The sequence below is a fragment of the Schistocerca gregaria genome, chromosome 3, assembly GCF_023897955.1.
Source record: "Schistocerca gregaria isolate iqSchGreg1 chromosome 3, iqSchGreg1.2, whole genome shotgun sequence".
Taxonomy (NCBI): domain Eukaryota; kingdom Metazoa; phylum Arthropoda; class Insecta; order Orthoptera; family Acrididae; genus Schistocerca; species Schistocerca gregaria.
The window spans coordinates 948,349,648-948,373,125 of record NC_064922.1 but is presented as its reverse complement, the minus strand read 5'-3'; the positions used below and the strand labels follow the sequence as shown (position 1 = coordinate 948,373,125).

The window sequence follows — 23,478 nt, the reverse complement described above, 5'->3', positions numbered from 1 at the left end:
TCGTCTTCTCGCGGTTGAACCCCTTACGTTCCGTTATTAATCCTAGTAGCAAAAGCATAAGCATTTGGAGCGTTCCCCATTCACGTGTGGACTGCTATTAACAATTTGCATTACATGATCGTAGCTAAAATTTTGCATATACAAATCCAACTGCCAGCTCGTACACGTTTCTAGAAACGATCGCAAAACACTGAATCAGGTTCCACCGAGACTCGAACTCGGATCGCTGGATTCAAAGTCCTTATTGCTAACCATTACACCATGGAAAGGCGTGACTCTAGTGGACTTAAATTGAGCAGCATCATGTCATTAAACCGGTAAGCTGCATTTTTTACATGTAGCGTCCTCAGGAAGTGTTTGCGTGGCAAATGAAGCAACCAAGTAGGCTGAAAGTGGAGGGAGAAACTTCGAATGTAGCGAGAATTCTTGCCAGTATTCGTACATGAAGTGATGTCGAAGGGTCAGGTAATCAAAATCGCGGAACAGCCACTTTCGTATGGTGGATGCTTTGTGCTGGAAGCAGCCTAGCTATGAAAACAGCTATGGACACAGAGTACTGTCGAAAAGTGCTTGCTGTCACACAACGCTACGTAGTGGGCGGATGGTGCGTGACACGATAACATTTGCACTTCACACGATCGACATACTGTCACACAACTCAAGCAGCTCTTTCAGCCTTCAACTACATTGGTCCTCAGCACAGCTCATGTTGTAGGTGTCGGATTAAGAAACCTCTTTGAGAATATGGTCCAGATTGGATGCTTCAATAGCAAGTGCGGCAAGATCTCAGTAGGTGGCGGGGTGCACAGCTGCGTACTTTTGCGGCCTGTTGGTCTAGGGGTATGATTCCTGCTTTGGGTGCAGGAGGTCCCGGGTTCAAATGCCGGACATGCCCTACTTTTCACTTTCGCGACAACCAAGCACTACGATAAACTAGCGAGTCTCTGAAAGTAAGCCATGCAACGGGGCAAACTGCATGTCGGGCAACCGGCCAATGATACTGGCAAGTGCGTCTTGTGGAAAGCAATCTACGAAGCAGGATTAAGCCGTCTTCGATTACTTATATCTATACCTAAAGACTGACACGTACAACGTTTCTATTCGTTTCCCAGGAACTATTACCTCGCATGCACGTTTGTTAAATGCATGCGCATGCAGCACCCAAAACGGAGAGAATCTGGGAGAAGCAGCTGAGGTCGTCTTCTCGCAGTTGAACCCCTTACGTTCCGTTATTAATCCTAGTAGCAAAAGCATAAGCATTTGGAGCGATCCCCATTCACGTGTGGACTGCTATTAACAATTTGCATTACATGATCATAGCTAAAATTTTGCATATACAAATCCAACTGCCAGCTCGTACACGTTTCTAGAAACAATTGCAAAACACAGAATCAGGTTCCACCGAGACTCGAACTCGGATGGCTGGATTCAAAGTCCAGAGAGCTAAACATTACACCATGCAACCGTGAGCCTCTAGCAGACTTAAACTGAGCAGCATCATGTCATTAAACCGGTAAGCTGCGATTTATTACATGTAGCGTCCTCAGGAAGTGTTTGCGTGGCAAATGAAGCAACCAAGTAGGTTGAAAGTGGAGGGAACAACTTCGAATGTAGCGAGAATTCTTGCCAGTATTCGTACATTAAGTGATGTCGAAGGGTCAGGTAATCAAAATCGCGGAACAGCCACCTTCGTATGGTGGATGCTTTGTGCTGGAAGCAGCCTAGCTATGAAAACAGCTATGGACACAGAGTACTGTCGAAAAGTACGTGCTGTCACACAACGCTACGTAGTGGGCTGATGGTGCTTGACACGATTACATTTGCACTTCACACGATCGACATACTGTCTCACAACTCAAGCAGCTCTTTCAGCCTTCAACTACATTGGTCCTCAGCACAGCTCATGTTGTAGGTGTCGGATTAAGAAACCTCTTTGAGAATATGGTCCAGATTGGATGCTTCAATAGCAAGTGCGGCAAGATCTCAGTAGGTGGCGGGGTGCACAGCTGCTTACTTTTGCGGCCTGTTGGTCTAGGGGTATGATTCCTGCTTTGGGTGCAGGAAGTCCCGGGTTCAAATGCCGGACAGGCCCTACTTTTCACTTTCGCGACAACCAAGCACGACGATAAACTGGCGAGTCTCTGAAAGTAAGCCATGCAAAGGGGCAAACTGCATGTCGGGCCACCGGCCAATGATACTGGCAAGTGCGTCTTGTGGAAAGCAATCTACGAAGCAGGATTAAGCCGTCTTCGATTATTTATATCTATACCTAAAGACTGACACGTACAACGATTCTATTCGTTTCCCAGGAACTAGTACATCGCATGCACGTTTGTTAAACGCATGCGCATGCAGCACCCAAAACGGAGAGATTCTGGGTGAAGCAGCTGAGGTCGTCTTCTCGCAGTTGAACCCCTTACGTTCCGTTACTAATCCTAGTAGCAAAAGCATAAGCATTTGGAGCGTTCCCCATTCATGTGTGGACTGCTATTTACAATTTGCATTACATGATCATAGCTAAAATTTTGCATATACAAATCCAACTGCCAGCTCGTACACGTTTCTAGAAACGATCGCAAAACACAGAATCAGGTTCCACCGAGACTCGAACTCGGATCGCTGGATTCAAAGTCCAGAGAGCTAAACATTACACCATGCAACCGTGAGCCTCTAGCGGACTTAAACTGAGCAGCATCATGTCATTAAACCGGTAAGCTGCGATTTATTACATGTAGCGTCCTCAGGAAGTGTTTGCGTGGCAAATGAAGCAACCAAGTAGGTTGAAAGTGGAGGGAACAACTTCGAATGTAGCGAGAATTCTTGCCAGTATTCGTACATTAAGTGATGTCGAAGGGTCAGGTAATCAAAATCGCGGAACAGCCACCTTCGTATGGTGGATGCTTTGTGCTGGAAGCAGCCTAGCTATGAAAACAGCTATGGACACAGAGTACTGTCGAAAAGTACGTGCTGTCACACAACGCTACGTAGTGGGCTGATGGTGCTTGACACGATTACATTTGCACTTCACACGATCGACATACTGTCTCACAACTCAAGCAGCTCTTTCAGCCTTCAACTACATTGGTCCTCAGCACAGCTCATGTTGTAGGTGTCGGATTAAGGAACCTCTTTGAGAATATGGTCCAGATTGGATGCTTCAATAGCAAGTGCGGCAAGATCTCAGTAGGTGGCGGGGTGCACAGCTGCTTACTTTTGCGGCCTGTTGGTCTAGGGGTATGATTCCTGCTTTGGGTGCAGAAGGTCCCGGGTTCAAATGCCGGACAGGCCCTACTTTTCACTTTCGCGACAACCAAGCACTACGATAAACTAGCGAGTCTCTGAAAGTAAGCCATGCAACGGGGCAAACTGCATGTCGGGCCACCAGCCAATGATACTGGCAAGTGCGTCTTGTGGAAAGCAATCTACGAAGCAGGATTAAGCCGTCTTCGATTATTTATATCTATACCTAAAGACTGACACGTACAACGATTCTATTCGTTTCCCAGGAACTAGTACATCGCATGCACGTTTGTTAAACGCATGTGCATGCAGCACCCAAAACGGAGAGATGCTTGGAGAAGCAGCTGAGGTCGTCTTCTCGCAGTTGAACCCCTTACGTTCCGTTATTAATCCTAGTAGCAAAAGCATAAGCATTTGGAGCGTTCCCCATTCACGTGTGGACTGCTATTAACAATTTGCATTACATGATCGTAGCTAAAATTTTGCATATACAATTCCAACTGCCAGCTCGTACACGTTTCTAGAAACGATCGCGAAACACTGAATCAGGTTCCACCGAGACTCGAACTCGGATCGCTGGATTCAAAGTCCAGAGAGCTAAACATTACACCATGCAACCGTGAGCCTCTAGCGGACTTAAACTGAGCAGCATCATGTCATTAAACCGGTAAGCTGCATTTTTTACATATAGCGTCCTCAGGAAGTGTTTGCGTGGCAAATGAAGCAACCAAGTAGGTTGAAAGTGGAGGGAACAACTTCGAATGTAGCGAGAATTCTTGCCAGTATTCGTACATGAAGTGATGTCGAAGGGTCAGGTAATCAAAATCGCGGAACAGCCACCTTCGTATGGTGGATGCTTTGTGCTGGAAGCAGCCTAGCTATGAAAACAGCTATGGACACAGAGTACTGTCGAAAAGTACGTGCTGTCACACAACGCTACGTAGTGGGCTGATGGTGCTTGACACGATTACATTTGCACTTCACACGATCGACATACTGTCACACAACTCAAGCAGCTCTTTCAGCCTTCAACTACATTGGTCCTCAGCACAGCTCATGTTGTAGGTGTCGGATTAAGAAACCTCTTCGAGAATATGGTGAAGATTGGATGCTTCAATAGCAAGTGCGGCAAGATCTCAGTAGGTGGCGGGGTGCACAGCTGCGTACTTTTGCGGCCTGTTGGTCTAGGTGTATGATTCCTGCTTTGGGTGCAGGAGGTCCCGGGTTCAAATGCCGGACAGGCCCTACTTTTCACTTTCGCGACAACCAAGCAAGCCGTCTTCGATTACTTATATCTATACCTAAAGACTGACACGTACAACGATTCTATTCGTTTCCCAGGAACTATTACTACGCATGCACGTTTGTTAAATGCATGCGCATGCAGCACCCAAAACGGAGAGAACGTGGGAGAAGCAGCTGAGGTCGTCTTCTCGCAGTTGAACCCCTTACGTTCCGTAATTAATCCTAGTAGCAAAAGCATAAGCATTTGGAGCGTTCCCCATTCACGTGTGGACTGCTATTAACAATTTGCATTACATGATCATAGCTAAAATTTTGCATATACAAATCCAACTGCCAGCTCGTACACGTTTGTAGAAACGATCGCAAAACACTGAATAAGGTTCCACCGAGACTCGAACTCCGTTCGCTGGATTCAAAGTCCTTAGTGCTAACCATTACACCATGGAAAGGTGTGACTCTAGTGGACTTAAACTGAGCAGCATCATGTCATTAAACCGGTAAGCTGCATTATTTACATGTAGCGTCCTCAGGAAGTGTTTGCGTGGCAAATGAAGCAACCAAGTAGGTTGAAAGTGGAGGGAACAACTTCGAATGTAGCGAGAATTCTTGCCAGTATTCGTACATGAAGTGATGTCGAAGGGTCAGGTAATCAAAATCGCGGAACAGCCACTTTCGTATGGTGGATGCTTTGTGCTGGAAGCAGCCTAGCTATGAAAACAGCTATGGACACAGAGTACTGTTGAAAAGTACGTGCTGTCACACAACGCTACGTAGTGGGCTGATGGTGCTTGACACGATTACATTTGCACTTCACACGATCGACATACTGTCTCACAACTCAAGCAGCTCTTTCAGCCTTCAACTACATTGGTCCTCAGCACAGCTCATGTTGTAGGTGTCGGATTAAGAAACCTCTTTGAGAATATGGTCCAGATTGGATGCTTCAGTAGCAAGTGCGGCAAGATCTCAGTAGGTGGCGGGGTGCACAGCTGCTTACTTTTGCGGCCTGTTGGTCTAGGGGTATGATTCCTGCTTTGGGTGCAGAAGGTCCCGGGTTCAAATGCCGGACAGGCCCTACTTTTCACTTTCGCGACAACCAAGCACTACGATAAACTAGCGAGTCTCTGAAAGTAAGCCATGCAACGGGGCAAACTGCATGTCGGGCCACCAGCCAATGATACTGGCAAGTGCGTCTTGTGGAAAGCAATCTACGAAGCAGGATTAAGCCGTCTTCGATTATTTATATCTATACCTAAAGACTGACACGTACAACGATTCTATTCGTTTCCCGGGAACTAGTACATCGCATGCACGTTTGTTAAATGCATGTGCATGCAGCACCCAAAACGGAGAGATGCTTGGAGAAGCAGCTGAGGTCGTCTTCTCGCAGTTGAACCCCTTACGTTCCGTTATTAATCCTAGTAGCAAAAGCATAAGCATTTGGAGCGTTCCCCATTCACGTGTGGACTGCTATTAACAATTTGCATTACATGATCGTAGCTAAAATTTTGCATATACAAATCCAACTGCCAGCTCGTACACGTTTCTAGAAACGATCGCAAAACACTGAATCAGGTTCCACCGAGACTCGAACTCGGATCGCTGGATTCAAAGTCCTTATTGCTAACCATTACACCATGGAAAGGCGTGACTCTAGTGGACTTAAATTGAGCAGCATCATGTCATTAAACCGGTAAGCTGCATTTTTTACATGTAGCGTCCTCAGGAAGTGTTTGCGTGGCAAATGAAGCAACCAAGTAGGCTGAAAGTGGAGGGAGAAACTTCGAATGTAGCGAGAATTCTTGCCAGTATTCGTACATGAAGTGATGTCGAAGGGTCAGGTAATCAAAATCGCGGAACAGCCACTTTCGTATGGTGGATGCTTTGTGCTGGAAGCAGCCTAGCTATGAAAACAGCTATGGACACAGAGTACTGTCGAAAAGTGCTTGCTGTCACACAACGCTACGTAGTGGGCGGATGGTGCGTGACACGATAACATTTGCACTTCACACGATCGACATACTGTCACACAACTCAAGCAGCTCTTTCAGCCTTCAACTACACTGGTCCTCAGCACAGCTCATGTTGTAGGTGTCGGATTAAGAAACCTCTTTGAGAATATGGTCCAGATTGGATGCTTCAGTAGCAAGTGCGGCAAGATCTCAGTAGGTGGCGGGGTGCACAGCTGCTTACTTTTGCGGCCTGTTGGTCTAGGGGTATGATTCCTGCTTTGGGTGCAGAAGGTCCCGGGTTCAAATGCCGGACAGGCCCTACTTTTCACTTTCGCGACAACCAAGCACTACGATAAACTAGCGAGTCTCTGAAAGTAAGCCATGCAACGGGGCAAACTGCATGTCGGGCCACCAGCCAATGATACTGGCAAGTGCGTCTTGTGGAAAGCAATCTACGAAGCAGGATTAAGCCGTCTTCGATTATTTATATCTATACCTAAAGACTGACACGTACAACGATTCTATTCGTTTCCCGGGAACTAGTACATCGCATGCACGTTTGTTAAATGCATGTGCATGCAGCACCCAAAACGGAGAGATGCTTGGAGAAGCAGCTGAGGTCGTCTTCTCGCAGTTGAACCCCTTACGTTCCGTTATTAATCCTAGTAGCAAAAGCATAAGCATTTGGAGCGTTCCCCATTCACGTGTGGACTGCTATTAACAATTTGCATTACATGATCGTAGCTAAAATTTTGCATATACAAATCCAACTGCCAGCTCGTACACGTTTCTAGAAACGATCGCAAAACACTGAATCAGGTTCCACCGAGACTCGAACTCGGATCGCTGGATTCAAAGTCCTTATTGCTAACCATTACACCATGGAAAGGCGTGACTCTAGTGGACTTAAATTGAGCAGCATCATGTCATTAAACCGGTAAGCTGCATTTTTTACATGTAGCGTCCTCAGGAAGTGTTTGCGTGGCAAATGAAGCAACCAAGTAGGCTGAAAGTGGAGGGAGAAACTTCGAATGTAGCGAGAATTCTTGCCAGTATTCGTACATGAAGTGATGTCGAAGGGTCAGGTAATCAAAATCGCGGAACAGCCACTTTCGTATGGTGGATGCTTTGTGCTGGAAGCAGCCTAGCTATGAAAACAGCTATGGACACAGAGTACTGTCGAAAAGTGCTTGCTGTCACACAACGCTACGTAGTGGGCGGATGGTGCGTGACACGATAACATTTGCACTTCACACGATCGACATACTGTCACACAACTCAAGCAGCTCTTTCAGCCTTCAACTACACTGGTCCTCAGCACAGCTCATGTTGTAGGTGTCGGATTAAGAAACCTCTTTGAGAATATGGTCCAGATTGGATGCTTCAATAGCAAGTGCGGCAAGATCTCAGTAGGTGGCGGGGTGCACAGCTGGGTACTTTTGCGGCCTGTTGGTCTAGGCTTATGATTCCTGCTTTGGGTGCAGGAGGTCCCGGGTTCAAATGCCTGACAGGCCCTACTTTTCACTTTCGCGACAACCAAGCACTACGATAAACTAGCGAGTCTCTGAAAGTAAGCCATGCAACGGGCAAACTGCATGTCGGGCCACCGGCCAATGATACTGGCAAGTGCGTCTTGTGGAAAGCAATCTACGAAGCAGGATTAAGCCGTCTTCGATTACTTATATCTATACCTAAAGACTGACACGTACAACGTTTCTATTCGTTTCCCAGGAACTATTACCTCGCATTCACGTTTGTTAAATGCATGCGCATGCAGCACCCAAAACGGAGAGAATCTGGGAGAAGCAGCTGAGGTCGTCTTCTCGCAGTTGAACCCCTTACGTTCCGTTATTAATCCTAGTAGCAAAAGCATAAGCATTTGGAGCGTTCCCCATTCACGTGTGGACTGCTATTAACAATTTGCATTACATGGTCATAGCTAAAATTTTGCATATACAAATCCAACTGCCAGCTCGTACACGTTTCTAGAAACGATCGCAAAACACTGAATCAGGTTCCACCGAGACTCGAACTCGGATCGCTGGATTCAAAGTCCTTTTTGCTAACCATTACACCATGGAAAGGCGTGACTCTAGTGGACTTAAATTGAGCAGCATCATGTCATTAAACCGGTAAGCTGCATTTTTTACATGTAGCGTCCTCAGGAAGTGTTTGCGTGGCAAATGAAGCAACCAAGTAGGTTGAAAGTGGAGGGAACAACTTCGAATGTAGCGAGAATTCTTGCCAGTATTCGTACATTAAGTGATGTCGAAGGGTCAGGTAATCAAAATCGCGGAACAGCCACCTTCGTATGGTGGATGCTTTGTGCTGGAAGCAGCCTAGCTATGAAAACAGCTATGGACACAGAGTACTGTCGAAAAGTACGTGCTGTCTTACAACGCTACGTAGTGGGCTGATGGTGCTTGACACGATTACATTTGCACTTCACACGATCGACATACTGTCTCACAACTCAAGCAGCTCTTTCAGCCTTCAACTACATTGGTCCTCAGCACAGCTCATGTTGTAGGTGTCGGATTAAGAAACCTCTTTGAGAATATGGTCCAGATTGGATGCTTCAATAGCAAGTGCGGCAAGATCTCAGTAGGTGGCGGGGTGCACAGCTGCGTACTTTTGCGGCCTGTTGGTCTAGGGGTATGATTCCTGCTTTGGGTGCAGGAGGTCCCGGGTTCAAATGCCGGACATGCCCTACTTTTCACTTTCGCGACAACCAAGCACTACGATAAACTAGCGAGTCTCTGAAAGTAAGCCATGCAACGGGGCAAACTGCATGTCGGGCAACCGGCCAATGATACTGGCAAGTGCGTCTTGTGGAAAGCAATCTACGAAGCAGGATTAAGCCGTCTTCGATTACTTATATCTATACCTAAAGACTGACACGTACAACGTTTCTATTCGTTTCCCAGGAACTATTACCTCGCATGCACGTTTGTTAAATGCATGCGCATGCAGCACCCAAAACGGAGAGAATCTGGGAGAAGCAGCTGAGGTCGTCTTCTCGCAGTTGAACCCCTTACGTTCCGTTATTAATCCTAGTAGCAAAAGCATAAGCATTTGGAGCGATCCCCATTCACGTGTGGACTGCTATTAACAATTTGCATTACATGATCATAGCTAAAATTTTGCATATACAAATCCAACTGCCAGCTCGTACACGTTTCTAGAAACAATTGCAAAACACAGAATCAGGTTCCACCGAGACTCGAACTCGGATGGCTGGATTCAAAGTCCAGAGAGCTAAACATTACACCATGCAACCGTGAGCCTCTAGCAGACTTAAACTGAGCAGCATCATGTCATTAAACCGGTAAGCTGCGATTTATTACATGTAGCGTCCTCAGGAAGTGTTTGCGTGGCAAATGAAGCAACCAAGTAGGTTGAAAGTGGAGGGAACAACTTCGAATGTAGCGAGAATTCTTGCCAGTATTCGTACATTAAGTGATGTCGAAGGGTCAGGTAATCAAAATCGCGGAACAGCCACCTTCGTATGGTGGATGCTTTGTGCTGGAAGCAGCCTAGCTATGAAAACAGCTATGGACACAGAGTACTGTCGAAAAGTACGTGCTGTCACACAACGCTACGTAGTGGGCTGATGGTGCTTGACACGATTACATTTGCACTTCACACGATCGACATACTGTCTCACAACTCAAGCAGCTCTTTCAGCCTTCAACTACATTGGTCCTCAGCACAGCTCATGTTGTAGGTGTCGGATTAAGAAACCTCTTTGAGAATATGGTCCAGATTGGATGCTTCAATAGCAAGTGCGGCAAGATCTCAGTAGGTGGCGGGGTGCACAGCTGCTTACTTTTGCGGCCTGTTGGTCTAGGGGTATGATTCCTGCTTTGGGTGCAGGAAGTCCCGGGTTCAAATGCCGGACAGGCCCTACTTTTCACTTTCGCGACAACCAAGCACGACGATAAACTGGCGAGTCTCTGAAAGTAAGCCATGCAAAGGGGCAAACTGCATGTCGGGCCACCGGCCAATGATACTGGCAAGTGCGTCTTGTGGAAAGCAATCTACGAAGCAGGATTAAGCCGTCTTCGATTATTTATATCTATACCTAAAGACTGACACGTACAACGATTCTATTCGTTTCCCAGGAACTAGTACATCGCATGCACGTTTGTTAAACGCATGCGCATGCAGCACCCAAAACGGAGAGATTCTGGGTGAAGCAGCTGAGGTCGTCTTCTCGCAGTTGAACCCCTTACGTTCCGTTACTAATCCTAGTAGCAAAAGCATAAGCATTTGGAGCGTTCCCCATTCATGTGTGGACTGCTATTTACAATTTGCATTACATGATCCTAGCTAAGATTTTGCATATACAAATCCAACTGCCAGCTCGTACACGTTTCTAGAAACGATCGCAAAACACAGAATCAGGTTCCACCGAGACTCGAACTCGGATCGCTGGATTCAAAGTCCAGAGAGCTAAACATTACACCATGCAACCGTGAGCCTCTAGCGGACTTAAACTGAGCAGCATCATGTCATTAAACCGGTAAGCTGCGATTTATTACATGTAGCGTCCTCAGGAAGTGTTTGCGTGGCAAATGAAGCAACCAAGTAGGTTGAAAGTGGAGGGAACAACTTCGAATGTAGCGAGAATTCTTGCCAGTATTCGTACATTAAGTGATGTCGAAGGGTCAGGTAATCAAAATCGCGGAACAGCCACCTTCGTATGGTGGATGCTTTGTGCTGGAAGCAGCCTAGCTATGAAAACAGCTATGGACACAGAGTACTGTCGAAAAGTACGTGCTGTCACACAACGCTACGTAGTGGGCTGATGGTGCTTGACACGATTACATTTGCACTTCACACGATCGACATACTGTCTCACAACTCAAGCAGCTCTTTCAGCCTTCAACTACATTGGTCCTCAGCACAGCTCATGTTGTAGGTGTCGGATTAAGGAACCTCTTTGAGAATATGGTCCAGATTGGATGCTTCAATAGCAAGTGCGGCAAGATCTCAGTAGGTGGCGGGGTGCACAGCTGCTTACTTTTGCGGCCTGTTGGTCTAGGGGTATGATTCCTGCTTTGGGTGCAGAAGGTCCCGGGTTCAAATGCCGGACAGGCCCTACTTTTCACTTTCGCGACAACCAAGCACTACGATAAACTAGCGAGTCTCTGAAAGTAAGCCATGCAACGGGGCAAACTGCATGTCGGGCCACCAGCCAATGATACTGGCAAGTGCGTCTTGTGGAAAGCAATCTACGAAGCAGGATTAAGCCGTCTTCGATTATTTATATCTATACCTAAAGACTGACACGTACAACGATTCTATTCGTTTCCCAGGAACTAGTACATCGCATGCACGTTTGTTAAACGCATGTGCATGCAGCACCCAAAACGGAGAGATGCTTGGAGAAGCAGCTGAGGTCGTCTTCTCGCAGTTGAACCCCTTACGTTCCGTTATTAATCCTAGTAGCAAAAGCATAAGCATTTGGAGCGTTCCCCATTCACGTGTGGACTGCTATTAACAATTTGCATTACATGATCCTAGCTAAAATTTTGCATATACAATTCCAACTGCCAGCTCGTACACGTTTCTAGAAACGATCGCGAAACACTGAATCAGGTTCCACCGAGACTCGAACTCGGATCGCTGGATTCAAAGTCCAGAGAGCTAAACATTACACCATGCAACCGTGAGCCTCTAGCGGACTTAAACTGAGCAGCATCATGTCATTAAACCGGTAAGCTGCATTTTTTACATGTAGCGTCCTCAGGAAGTGTTTGCGTGGCAAATGAAGCAACCAAGTAGGTTGAAAGTGGAGGGAACAACTTCGAATGTAGCGAGAATTCTTGCCAGTATTCGTACATGAAGTGATGTCGAAGGGTCAGGTAATCAAAATCGCGGAACAGCCACCTTCGTATGGTGGATGCTTTGTGCTGGAAGCAGCCTAGCTATGAAAACAGCTATGGACACAGAGTACTGTCGAAAAGTACGTGCTGTCACACAACGCTACGTAGTGGGCTGATGGTGCTTGACACGATTACATTTGCACTTCACACGATCGACATACTGTCACACAACTCAAGCAGCTCTTTCAGCCTTCAACTACATTGGTCCTCAGCACAGCTCATGTTGTAGGTGTCGGATTAAGAAACCTCTTCGAGAATATGGTGAAGATTGGATGCTTCAATAGCAAGTGCGGCAAGATCTCAGTAGGTGGCGGGGTGCACAGCTGCGTACTTTTGCGGCCTGTTGGTCTAGGTGTATGATTCCTGCTTTGGGTGCAGGAGGTCCCGGGTTCAAATGCCGGACAGGCCCTACTTTTCACTTTCGCGACAACCAAGCAAGCCGTCTTCGATTACTTATATCTATACCTAAAGACTGACACGTACAACGATTCTATTCGTTTCCCAGGAACTATTACTACGCATGCACGTTTGTTAAATGCATGCGCATGCAGCACCGAAAACGGAGAGATGCTGGGAGAAGCAGCTGAGGTCGTCTTCTCGCAGTTGAACCCCTTACGTTCCGTAATTAATCCTAGTAGCAAAAGCATAAGCATTTGGAGCGTTCCCCATTCACGTGTGGACTGCTATTAACAATTTGCATTACATGATCATAGCTAAAATTTTGCATATACAAATCCAACTGCCAGCTCGTACACGTTTGTAGAAACGATCGCAAAACACTGAATAAGGTTCCACCGAGACTCGAACTCCGTTCGCTGGATTCAAAGTCCTTAGTGCTAACCATTACACCATGGAAAGGTGTGACTCTAGTGGACTTAAACTGAGCAGCATCATGTCATTAAACCGGTAAGCTGCATTATTTACATGTAGCGTCCTCAGGAAGTGTTTGCGTGGCAAATGAAGCAACCAAGTAGGTTGAAAGTGGAGGGAACAACTTCGAATGTAGCGAGAATTCTTGCCAGTATTCGTACATGAAGTGATGTCGAAGGGTCAGGTAATCAAAATCGCGGAACAGCCACTTTCGTATGGTGGATGCTTTGTGCTGGAAGCAGCCTAGCTATGAAAACAGCTATGGACACAGAGTACTGTTGAAAAGTACGTGCTGTCACACAACGCTACGTAGTGGGCTGATGGTGCTTGACACGATTACATTTGCACTTCACACGATCGACATACTGTCTCACAACTCAAGCAGCTCTTTCAGCCTGCAACTACATTGGTCCTCAGCACAGCTCATGTTGTAGGTGTCGGATTAAGAAACCTCTTTGAGAATATGGTCCAGATTGGATGCTTCAATAGCAAGTGCGGCAAGATCTCAGTAGGTGGCGGGGTGCACAGCTGCTTACTTTTGCGGCCTGTTGGTCTAGGGGTATGATTCCTGCTTTGGGTGCAGAAGGTCCCGGGTTCAAATGCCGGACAGGCCCTACTTTTCACTTTCGCGACAACCAAGCACTACGATAAACTGGCGAGTCTCTGAAAGTAAGCCATGCAACGGGGCAAACTGCATGTCGGGCCACCGGCCAATGATACTGGCAAGTGCGTCTTGTGGAAAGCAATCTACGAAGCAGGATTAAGCCGTCTTCGATTATTTATATCTATACCTAAAGACTGACACGTACAACGATTCTATTCGTTTCCCAGGAACTAGTACATCGCATGCACGTTTGTTAAATGCATGTGCATGCAGCACCCAAAACGGAGAGATGCTTGGAGAAGCAGCTGAGGTCGTCTTCTCGCAGTTGAACCCCTTACGTTCCGTTATTAATCCTAGTAGCAAAAGCATAAGCATTTGGAGCGTTCCCCATTCACGTGTGGTTTGCTATTAACAATTTGCATTACATGATCGTAGCTAAAATTTTGCATATACAAATCCAACTGCCAGCTCGTACACGTTTCTAGAAACGATCGCAAAACACTGAATCAGGTTCCACCGAGACTCGAACTCGGATCGCTGGATTCAAAGTCCTTATTGCTAACCATTACACCATGGAAAGGCGTGACTCTAGTGGACTTAAATTGAGCAGCATCATGTCATTAAACCGGTAAGCTGCATTTTTTACATGTAGCGTCCTCAGGAAGTGTTTGCGTGGCAAATGAAGCAACCAAGTAGGCTGAAAGTGGAGGGAGAAACTTCGAATGTAGCGAGAATTCTTGCCAGTATTCGTACATGAAGTGATGTCGAAGGGTCAGGTAATCAAAATCGCGGAACAGCCACTTTCGTATGGTGGATGCTTTGTGCTGGAAGCAGCCTAGCTATGAAAACAGCTATGGACACAGAGTACTGTCGAAAAGTGCTTGCTGTCACACAACGCTACGTAGTGGGCGGATGGTGCGTGACACGATAACATTTGCACTTCACACGATCGACATACTGTCACACAACTCAAGCAGCTCTTTCAGCCTTCAACTACACTGGTCCTCAGCACAGCTCATGTTGTAGGTGTCGGATTAAGAAACCTCTTTGAGAATATTGTCCAGATTGGATGCTGCAATAGCAAGTGCGGCAAGATCTCAGTAGTTGGCGGGGTGCACACCTGCTTACATGTGCGGACTGTTGGTCTAGGGGTATGATTCCTACTTTGGGTGCAGGAGGTCCCGGGTTCAAATGCCAGACAGGCCCTGCTTTTCACTTTCGCGACAACCAAGCACTACGATAAACTAGCGAGTCTCTGAAAGTAAGCCATGCAACGGGGCAAACTGCATGTCGGGCCACCGGCCAATGATACTGGCAAGTGCGTCTTGTGGAAAGCAATCTACGAAGCAGGATTAAGCCGTCTTCGATTACTTATATCTATACCTAAAGACTGACACGTACAACGTTTCTATTCGTTTCCCAGGAACTATTACCTCGCATGCACGTTTGTTAAATGCATGCGCATGCAGCACCCAAAACGGAGAGAATCTGGGAGAAGCAGCTGAGGTCGTCTTCTCGCAGTTGAACCCCTTACGTTCCGTTATTAATCCTAGTAGCAAAAGCATAAGCATTTGGAGCGATCCCCATTCACGTGTGGACTGCTATTAACAATTTGCATTACATGATCATAGCTAAAATTTTGCATATACAAATCCAACTGCCAGCTCGTACACGTTTCTAGAAACAATTGCAAAACACAGAATCAGGTTCCACCGAGACTCGAACTCGGATGGCTGGATTCAAAGTCCAGAGAGCTAAACATTACACCATGCAACCGTGAGCCTCTAGCAGACTTAAACTGAGCAGCATCATGTCATTAAACCGGTAAGCTGCGATTTATTACATGTAGCGTCCTCAGGAAGTGTTTGCGTGGCAAATGAAGCAACCAAGTAGGTTGAAAGTGGAGGGAACAACTTCGAATGTAGCGAGAATTCTTGCCAGTATTCGTACATTAAGTGATGTCGAAGGGTCAGGTAATCAAAATCGCGGAACAGCCACCTTCGTATGGTGGATGCTTTGTGCTGGAAGCAGCCTAGCTATGAAAACAGCTATGGACACAGAGTACTGTCGAAAAGTACGTGCTGTCACACAACGCTACGTAGTGGGCTGATGGTGCTTGACACGATTACATTTGCACTTCACACGATCGACATACTGTCTCACAACTCAAGCAGCTCTTTCAGCCTTCAACTACATTGGTCCTCAGCACAGCTCATGTTGTAGGTGTCGGATTAAGAAACCTCTTTGAGAATATGGTCCAGATTGGATGCTTCAATAGCAAGTGCGGCAAGATCTCAGTAGGTGGCGGGGTGCACAGCTGCTTACTTTTGCGGCCTGTTGGTCTAGGGGTATGATTCCTGCTTTGGGTGCAGGAAGTCCCGGGTTCAAATGCCGGACAGGCCCTACTTTTCACTTTCGCGACAACCAAGCACGACGATAAACTGGCGAGTCTCTGAAAGTAAGCCATGCAAAGGGGCAAACTGCATGTCGGGCCACCGGCCAATGATACTGGCAAGTGCGTCTTGTGGAAAGCAATCTACGAAGCAGGATTAAGCCGTCTTCGATTATTTATATCTATACCTAAAGACTGACACGTACAACGATTCTATTCGTTTCCCAGGAACTAGTACATCGCATGCACGTTTGTTAAACGCATGCGCATGCAGCACCCAAAACGGAGAGATTCTGGGTGAAGCAGCTGAGGTCGTCTTCTCGCAGTTGAACCCCTTACGTTCCGTTACTAATCCTAGTAGCAAAAGCATAAGCATTTGGAGCGTTCCCCATTCATGTGTGGACTGCTATTTACAATTTGCATTACATGATCCTAGCTAAGATTTTGCATATACAAATCCAACTGCCAGCTCGTACACGTTTCTAGAAACGATCGCAAAACACAGAATCAGGTTCCACCGAGACTCGAACTCGGATCGCTGGATTCAAAGTCCAGAGAGCTAAACATTACACCATGCAACCGTGAGCCTCTAGCGGACTTAAACTGAGCAGCATCATGTCATTAAACCGGTAAGCTGCGATTTATTACATGTAGCGTCCTCAGGAAGTGTTTGCGTGGCAAATGAAGCAACCAAGTAGGTTGAAAGTGGAGGGAACAACTTCGAATGTAGCGAGAATTCTTGCCAGTATTCGTACATTAAGTGATGTCGAAGGGTCAGGTAATCAAAATCGCGGAACAGCCACCTTCGTATGGTGGATGCTTTGTGCTGGAAGCAGCCTAGCTATGAAAACAGCTATGGACACAGAGTACTGTCGAAAAGTACGTGCTGTCACACAACGCTACGTAGTGGGCTGATGGTGCTTGACACGATTACATTTGCACTTCACACGATCGACATACTGTCTCACAACTCAAGCAGCTCTTTCAGCCTTCAACTACATTGGTCCTCAGCACAGCTCATGTTGTAGGTGTCGGATTAAGGAACCTCTTTGAGAATATGGTCCAGATTGGATGCTTCAATAGCAAGTGCGGCAAGATCTCAGTAGGTGGCGGGGTGCACAGCTGCTTACTTTTGCGGCCTGTTGGTCTAGGGGTATGATTCCTGCTTTGGGTGCAGAAGGTCCCGGGTTCAAATGCCGGACAGGCCCTACTTTTCACTTTCGCGACAACCAAGCACTACGATAAACTAGCGAGTCTCTGAAAGTAAGCCATGCAACGGGGCAAACTGCATGTCGGGCCACCAGCCAATGATACTGGCAAGTGCGTCTTGTGGAAAGCAATCTACGAAGCAGGATTAAGCCGTCTTCGATTATTTATATCTATACCTAAAGACTGACACGTACAACGATTCTATTCGTTTCCCAGGAACTAGTACATCGCATGCACGTTTGTTAAACGCATGTGCATGCAGCACCCAAAACGGAGAGATGCTTGGAGAAGCAGCTGAGGTCGTCTTCTCGCAGTTGAACCCCTTACGTTCCGTTATTAATCCTAGTAGCAAAAGCATAAGCATTTGGAGCGTTCCCCATTCACGTGTGGACTGCTATTAACAATTTGCATTACATGATCATAGCTAAAATTTTGCATATACAAATCCAACTGCCAGCTCGTACACGTTTGTAGAAACGATCGCAAAACACTGAATAAGGTTCCACCGAGACTCGAACTCCGTTCGCTGGATTCAAAGTCCTTAGTGCTAACCATTACACCATGGAAAGGTGTGACTCTAGTGGACTTAAACTGAGCAGCATCATGTCATTAAACCGGTAAGCTGCATTATTTACATGTAGCGTCCTCAGGAAGTGTTTGCGTGGCAAATGAAGCAACCAAGTAGGTTGAAAGTGGAGGGAACAACTTCGAATGTAGCGAGAATTCTTGCCAGTATTCGTACATGAAGTGATGTCGAAGGGTCAGGTAATCAAAATCGCGGAACAGCCACTTTCGTATGGTGGATGCTTTGTGCTGGAAGCAGCCTAGCTATGAAAACAGCTATGGACACAGAGTACTGTTGAAAAGTACGTGCTGTCACACAACGCTACGTAGTGGGCTGATGGTGCTTGACACGATTACATTTGCACTTCACACGATCGACATACTGTCTCACAACTCAAGCAGCTCTTTCAGCCTGCAACTACATTGGTCCTCAGCACAGCTCATGTTGTAGGTGTCGGATTAAGAAACCTCTTTGAGAATATGGTCCAGATTGGATGCTTCAATAGCAAGTGCGGCAAGATCTCAGTAGGTGGCGGGGTGCACAGCTGCTTACTTTTGCGGCCTGTTGGTCTAGGGGTATGATTCCTGCTTTGGGTGCAGAAGGTCCCGGGTTCAAATGCCGGACAGGCCCTACTTTTCACTTTCGCGACAACCAAGCACTACGATAAACTGGCGAGTCTCTGAAAGTAAGCCATGCAACGGGGCAAACTGCATGTCGGGCCACCGGCCAATGATACTGGCAAGTGCGTCTTGTGGAAAGCAATCTACGAAGCAGGATTAAGCCGTCTTCGATTATTTATATCTATACCTAAAGACTGACACGTACAACGATTCTATTCGTTTCCCAGGAACTAGTACATCGCATGCACGTTTGTTAAATGCATGTGCATGCAGCACCCAAAACGGAGAGATGCTTGGAGAAGCAGCTGAGGTCGTCTTCTCGCAGTTGAACCCCTTACGTTCCGTTATTAATCCTAGTAGCAAAAGCATAAGCATTTGGAGCGTTCCCCATTCACGTGTGGTTTGCTATTAACAATTTGCATTACATGATCCTAGCTACAATTTTGCATATACAATTCCAACTGCCAGCTCGTACACGTTTCTAGAAACGATCGCAAAACACTGAATCAGGTTCCACCGAGACTCGAACTCGGATCGCTGGATTCAAAGTCCAGAGAGCTAAACATTACACCATGCAACCGTGAGCCTCTAGCGGACTTAAACTGAGCAGCATCATGTCATTAAACCGGTAAGCTGTGATTTATTACATGTAGCGTCCTCAGGAAGTGTTTGCGTGGCAAATGAAGCAACCAAGTAGGTTGAAAGTGGAGGGAACAACTTCGAATGTAGCGAGAATTCTTGCCAGTATTCGTACATGAAGTGATGTCGAAGGGTCAGGTAATCAAAATCGCGGAACAGCCACTTTCGTATGGTGGATGCTTTGTGCTGGAAGCAGCCTAGCTATGAAAACAGCTATGGACACAGAGTACTGTTGAAAAGTACGTGCTGTCACACAACGCTACGTAGTGGGCTGATGGTGCTTGACACGATTACATTTGCACTTCACACGATCGACATACTGTCTCACAACTCAAGCAGCTCTTTCAGCCTTCAACTACATTGGTCCTCAGCACAGCTCATGTTGTAGGTGTCGGATTAAGAAACCTCTTTGAGAATATGGTCCAGATTGGATGCTTCAGTAGCAAGTGCGGCAAGATCTCAGTAGGTGGCGGGGTGCACAGCTGCTTACTTTTGCGGCCTGTTGGTCTAGGGGTATGATTCCTGCTTTGGGTGCAGAAGGTCCCGGGTTCAAATGCCGGACAGGCCCTACTTTTCACTTTCGCGACAACCAAGCACTACGATAAACTAGCGAGTCTCTGAAAGTAAGCCATGCAACGGGGCAAACTGCATGTCGGGCCACCAGCCAATGATACTGGCAAGTGCGTCTTGTGGAAAGCAATCTACGAAGCAGGATTAAGCCGTCTTCGATTATTTATATCTATACCTAAAGACTGACACGTACAACGATTCTATTCGTTTCCCGGGAACTAGTACATCGCATGCACGTTTGTTAAATGCATGTGCATGCAGCACCCAAAACGGAGAGATGCTTGGAGAAGCAGCTGAGGTCGTCTTCTCGCAGTTGAACCCCTTACGTTCCGTTATTAATCCTAGTAGCAAAAGCATAAGCATTTGGAGCGTTCCCCATTCACGTGTGGTTTGCTATTAACAATTTGCATTACACGATCCTAGCTACAATTTTGCATATACAATTCCAACTGCCAGCTCGTACACGTTTCTAGAAACGATCGCAAAACACTGAATCAGGTTCCACCGAGACTCGAACTCGGATCGCTGGATTCAAAGTCCAGAGAGCTAAACATTACACCATGCAACCGTGAGCCTCTAGCGGACTTAAACTGAGCAGCATCATGTCATTAAACCGGTAAGCTGTGATTTATTACATCTAGCGTCCTCAGGAAGTGTTTGCGTGGCAAATGAAGCAACCAAGTAGGTTGAAAGTGGAGGGAACAACTTCGAATGTAGCGAGAATTCTTGCCAGTATTCGTACATGAAGTGATGTCGAAGGGTCAGGTAATCAAAATCGCGGAACAGCCACTTTCGTATGGTGGATGCTTTGTGCTGGAAGCAGCCTAGCTATGAAAACAGCTATGGACACAGAGTACTGTTGAAAAGTACGTGCTGTCACACAACGCTACGTAGTGGGCTGATGGTGCTTGACACGATTACATTTGCACTTCACACGATCGACATACTGTCTCACAACTCAAGCAGCTCTTTCAGCCTTCAACTACATTGGTCCTCAGCACAGCTCATGTTGTAGGTGTCGGATTAAGAAACCTCTTTGAGAATATGGTCCAGATTGGATGCTTCAGTAGCAAGTGCGGCAAGATCTCAGTAGGTGGCGGGGTGCACAGCTGCTTACTTTTGCGGCCTGTTGGTCTAGGGGTATGATTCCTGCTTTGGGTGCAGAAGGTCCCGGGTTCAAATGCCGGACAGGCCCTACTTTTCACTTTCGCGACAACCAAGCACTACGATAAACTAGCGAGTCTCTGAAAGTAAGCCATGCAACGGGGCAAACTGCATGTCGGGCCACCAGCCAATGATACTGGCAAGTGCGTCTTGTGGAAAGCAATCTACGAAGCAGGATTAAGCCGTCTTCGATTATTTATATCTATACCTAAAGACTGACACGTACAACGATTCTATTCGTTTCCCGGGAACTAGTACATCGCATGCACGTTTGTTAAATGCATGTGCATGCAGCACCCAAAACGGAGAGATGCTTGGAGAAGCAGCTGAGGTCGTCTTCTCGCAGTTGAACCCCTTACGTTCCGTTATTAATCCTAGTAGCAAAAGCATAAGCATTTGGAGCGTTCCCCATTCACGTGTGGTTTGCTATTAACAATTTGCATTACACGATCCTAGCTACAATTTTGCATATACAATTCCAACTGCCAGCTCGTACACGTTTCTAGAAACGATCGCAAAACACTGAACCAGGTTCCACCGAGACTCGAACTCGGATCGCTGCATTCAAAGTCCAGAGTGCTAACCATTACACCATGGAACCAGGTGCCTCTAGCGGACTTAAACTGTCCAGCATCATGTCATTAAACCGGTAAGCTGCGATTTATTACATGTAGCGTCCTCAGGAAGTGTTTGCGTGGCAAATGAAGCAACCAAGTAGGCTTAAAGTGGAGGGAACAACTTCGAATGTAGCGAGAATTCTTGCCAGTATTCGTACATGAAGTGATGTCGAAGGGTCAGGTAATCAAAATCGCGGAACAGCCACTTTCGTATGGTGGATGCTTTGTGCTGGAAGCAGCCTAGCTATGAAAACAGCTATGGACACAGAGTACTGTCGAAAAGTACGTGCTGTCACACAACGCTACGTAGTGGGCTGATGGTGCTTGACACGATAACATTTGCAGTTCCCACGATCGACATACTGTCTCACAACTCAAGCAGCTCTTTTCAGCCTTCAACTACATTGGTCCTCAGCACAGCTCATGTTGTAGGTGTCGGATTAATAAACGTCTTCGAGAATATGGTGAAGATTGGATGCTTCAATAGCAAGTGCGGCAAGATCTCAGTAGGTGGCGGGGTGCACAGCTGCTTACTTTTGCGGCCTGTTGGTCTAGGGGTATGATTCCTGCTTTGGGTGCAGGAGGTCCCGGGTTCAAATGCCGGACAGGCCCTACTTTTCACTTTCGCGACAACCAAGCACTACGATAAACTAGCGAGTCTCTGAAAGTAAGCCATGCAACGGGGCAAACTGCATGTCGGGCCACCGGCCAATGATACTGGCAAGTGCGTCTTGTGGAAAGCAGTCTACGAAGCAGGATTAAGCCGTCTTCGATTACTTATATCTATACCTAAAGACTGACACGTACAACGATTCTATTCGTTTCCCAGGAACTAGTACATCGCATGCACGTTTGTTAAATGCATGCGCATGGAACACCCAAAACGGAGAGATGCTGGGAGAAGCAGCTGAGGCCGTCTTCTCGCAGTTGAACCCCTTACGTTCCGTTATTAATCCTAGTAGCAAAAGCATAAGCATTTGGAGCGTACCCCATTCACATGTGGACTGCTATTAACAATTTGCATTACATGATCCTAGCTAAAATTTTGCATATACAATTCCAACTGCCAGCTCGTACACGTTTCTAGAAACGATCGCAAAACACTGAACCAGGTTCCACCGAGACTCGAACTCGGATCGCTGGATTCAAAGTCCAGAGTGCTAACAATTACACCATGGAACCGGGTGCCTCTAGCGGTCTTAATTTGAGCAGCGTCATGTCATTAAACCGGTAAGCTGCGATTTATTATATGTAGCGTCTTCAGGAAGTGTTTGCGTGGCAAATGAAGCAACCAAGTAGGTTGAAAGTGGAGGGAACAACTTCGAATGTAGCGAGAATTCTTGCCAGTATTCGTACATTAAGTGATGTCGAAGGGACAGGTAATCAAAATCGCGGAACAGCCACTTTCGTGTGGTGGATGCTTTGTGCTGGAAGCAGCCTAGCTATGAAAACAGCTATGGACACAGAGTACTGTCGAAAAGTACGTGCTGTCACACAACGCTACGTAGTGGGCGGATGGTGCGTGACACTATAACATTTGCACTTCACACGATCGACATACTGTCTCACAACTCAAGCAGCTCTTTCAGCCTTCAACTACATTGGTCCTCAGCACAGCTCATGTTGTAGGTGTCGGATTAAGAAACCTCTTTGAGAATATGGTCCAGATTGGATGTTTCAATAGCAAGTGCGGCAAGATCTCAGTAGGTGGCGGAGTTTACAGCTGCTTACTGGTGCTGCCTGTTGGTCTAGGGGTATGATTCCTGCTTTGGGTGCAAGAGGTCCCGGGTTCAAATCCCGTACAGGCCCTACTTTTCACTTTCGCGACAACCGAGCATTACGATAAACTAGCGAGTCTCTGAAAGTAAGCCATGCAACAGGACAAACTGCATGTCGGGCC

General features: G+C 46.7%; 15 non-coding genes across 15 annotated transcripts; 13 read left to right on the top strand and 2 right to left on the bottom strand.

Annotated features, from left to right (window-relative positions):
- Positions 1-2,020: 2,020 nt before the first annotated feature.
- Positions 2,021-2,092, top strand: Trnap-ugg (transfer RNA proline (anticodon UGG)). The gene has a single exon. It is a non-coding gene; the product is annotated as a tRNA-Pro (tRNA).
- Positions 2,093-3,217: 1,125 nt separating this feature from the next.
- On the top strand, positions 3,218-3,289 carry Trnap-ugg (transfer RNA proline (anticodon UGG)). The gene has a single exon. It is a non-coding gene; the product is annotated as a tRNA-Pro (tRNA).
- A 2,199-nt stretch (positions 3,290-5,488) lies between these two features.
- Trnap-ugg (transfer RNA proline (anticodon UGG)) lies at positions 5,489-5,560 on the top strand. The gene has a single exon. It is a non-coding gene; the product is annotated as a tRNA-Pro (tRNA).
- A 1,124-nt stretch (positions 5,561-6,684) lies between these two features.
- Trnap-ugg (transfer RNA proline (anticodon UGG)) lies at positions 6,685-6,756 on the top strand. The gene has a single exon. It is a non-coding gene; the product is annotated as a tRNA-Pro (tRNA).
- Positions 6,757-10,272: 3,516 nt separating this feature from the next.
- Positions 10,273-10,344, top strand: Trnap-ugg (transfer RNA proline (anticodon UGG)). Its single transcript has one exon. It is a non-coding gene; the product is annotated as a tRNA-Pro (tRNA).
- Positions 10,345-11,469: 1,125 nt separating this feature from the next.
- On the top strand, positions 11,470-11,541 carry Trnap-ugg (transfer RNA proline (anticodon UGG)). Its single transcript has one exon. It is a non-coding gene; the product is annotated as a tRNA-Pro (tRNA).
- Positions 11,542-13,740: 2,199 nt separating this feature from the next.
- Trnap-ugg (transfer RNA proline (anticodon UGG)) lies at positions 13,741-13,812 on the top strand. The gene has a single exon. It is a non-coding gene; the product is annotated as a tRNA-Pro (tRNA).
- A 2,321-nt stretch (positions 13,813-16,133) lies between these two features.
- Trnap-ugg (transfer RNA proline (anticodon UGG)) lies at positions 16,134-16,205 on the top strand. The gene has a single exon. It is a non-coding gene; the product is annotated as a tRNA-Pro (tRNA).
- A 1,125-nt stretch (positions 16,206-17,330) lies between these two features.
- Positions 17,331-17,402, top strand: Trnap-ugg (transfer RNA proline (anticodon UGG)). The gene has a single exon. It is a non-coding gene; the product is annotated as a tRNA-Pro (tRNA).
- A 1,124-nt stretch (positions 17,403-18,526) lies between these two features.
- Trnap-ugg (transfer RNA proline (anticodon UGG)) lies at positions 18,527-18,598 on the top strand. The gene has a single exon. It is a non-coding gene; the product is annotated as a tRNA-Pro (tRNA).
- Positions 18,599-19,723: 1,125 nt separating this feature from the next.
- Trnap-ugg (transfer RNA proline (anticodon UGG)) lies at positions 19,724-19,795 on the top strand. Its single transcript has one exon. It is a non-coding gene; the product is annotated as a tRNA-Pro (tRNA).
- A 1,125-nt stretch (positions 19,796-20,920) lies between these two features.
- On the top strand, positions 20,921-20,992 carry Trnap-ugg (transfer RNA proline (anticodon UGG)). Its single transcript has one exon. It is a non-coding gene; the product is annotated as a tRNA-Pro (tRNA).
- Positions 20,993-21,490: 498 nt separating this feature from the next.
- Trnaq-uug (transfer RNA glutamine (anticodon UUG)) lies at positions 21,491-21,562 on the bottom strand. The gene has a single exon. It is a non-coding gene; the product is annotated as a tRNA-Gln (tRNA).
- Positions 21,563-22,118: 556 nt separating this feature from the next.
- Positions 22,119-22,190, top strand: Trnap-ugg (transfer RNA proline (anticodon UGG)). Its single transcript has one exon. It is a non-coding gene; the product is annotated as a tRNA-Pro (tRNA).
- A 498-nt stretch (positions 22,191-22,688) lies between these two features.
- On the bottom strand, positions 22,689-22,760 carry Trnaq-uug (transfer RNA glutamine (anticodon UUG)). The gene has a single exon. It is a non-coding gene; the product is annotated as a tRNA-Gln (tRNA).
- Positions 22,761-23,478: the final 718 nt, after the last annotated feature.